We start from the raw sequence: 1744 nt of genomic DNA on the forward strand, positions 1-1744 counted from the left end.
GATTTAACCTCAGGTGGTAATGGCGCATGCCTTGAATCTCAGCACCTGGGAAGCCCAGGCAGGAGGCTTACCTCTGAGTCTGAGGCCAGCCTGGTCTACAAAGTGAGTTCCAGGACAGCCAGGGCTACACAGAGAAACCCTGTCTTGAATAACTAAAAACTAAACAAACAGCTTAGGTTTCCCAATAACAGTGTTTGCGCCTCCTGTGTGTGTTTTGAGACTTTTAAACTCCCCATCCCTTCCGCCTCAGCCTCAGGTGGGCACACATCCAGCTTGTTCCTTGGTTTAAAATCACGTCCACCGCAACTGTTGCTTAATGGTTTAACTGAGCTGGCGTGGGTGTGAGGTGTCCCCGCAGACTGTTAGCTGGAGTTAAGAGCCTTTAGGAGCTGGGGAATGGCCGGAGGAAGTGAGCCGACGCACAGTGTGAGCTTCAGGCTTTTCTTCTACCTTCTGGGCTTCAGAAGAGAGACATCTTAGCCACACACTGGCACCCATGACCCTCCCTCCACAAAGGTTGTCCTTCAAACTGGGAATCAAAACAAATCCTTGCTAAGTCGCTTCTTGCCAGGTATTTGGTAAGAGCAAGGAGAAAGTGGCCAACTATAGTGTATTTTGCCTGTCCTTTAGAGATGTTGAATCTCTTGTCACTCAGTGTTGCAGTCCCTGCAGTGAAATGACCATGAATTCATGTTTTCATATAAAAAGCTCAAAGATAGAAACTGCAGCTCTTGCCATATTCTATCATTTGGACAACGAAAATCTCAAAAGTAGGATTTAGCTAAAGCTCATGATTTATTTTACTCTATGCAAACTGTAAGCCATTTTTCCTCTTAAGAACCATGTTAATGGTACTTTAAAAATAGATTAATGATGGGGATGACATTCTGTATACATATTTCTCTTATTGGATGATGAATAAAACACTGTTTGGCTAATAGGCAGGAAGACAGACGGGACTAGGAGACCAGAATTCTGGGAGAGGTAGGCAGAGAGGTGCCGCGAGAGGACGCCATACTCCCAAGGAGTAACATGCTGGATTATGGGTAAGTCACAGCCTGGTGGCAATACATAGATTAAGAGAAATGGGTTAATAATTAAGACACAGCTAGCCAATAAGAATCCCTAGCCAGTGGCCAGCAGTTTTATAACTAATATAGCGTCTCTGTATGTTTATTTGGGGCTGAAGAGGCAGGGGGACCAGGCAGGACAAGAGAAACTTTCAGTAATTGATTTTTTCCTTATTCGTATGGGTATTTTGTCTGTATGCATGTGTGTGTACCGTGCATGCCTGGTGCCCTTGTGTTGGGCATTGGACCCCTGCAGTTACAGACACCTTACAGTTATAAGTCACCACATGGGTGCTGGGAGTCAAACACAGATCATCTGCAAGAACACCAGGTGCTCTATACCATTGGGCCACCTCTCCAGCCTCTGCTTAATGGCACTTCTGACAACATTAAGTATAAATTACGAGCAGGACTCAGAGAGGGTCCTAGAGGATGTTTCTAGACCCCAGGAAGCCAGCGGGGAAATAAGGGAGAGGAGACAAACGGCTCTGGGCACTCTGAAATCACCCCGTCCTGTCCAGGCCTGGAGTGCATCTGGGTGGTAGATCACGGGTTCCACATGCGCCAGGGTCCTCAGCTCGATTCCAGCACCCTGGGGGTGGGTGGGGGAGGGAAGACAGACGGATGGACATGACGACACGGGATCTCCTAATTACAGAGAAGTTTCACAAGGA

This window comes from Mesocricetus auratus, unplaced genomic scaffold (assembly GCF_017639785.1).
Source record: "Mesocricetus auratus isolate SY011 unplaced genomic scaffold, BCM_Maur_2.0 Super-Scaffold_100006, whole genome shotgun sequence".
NCBI lineage: Eukaryota > Metazoa > Chordata > Mammalia > Rodentia > Cricetidae > Mesocricetus > Mesocricetus auratus.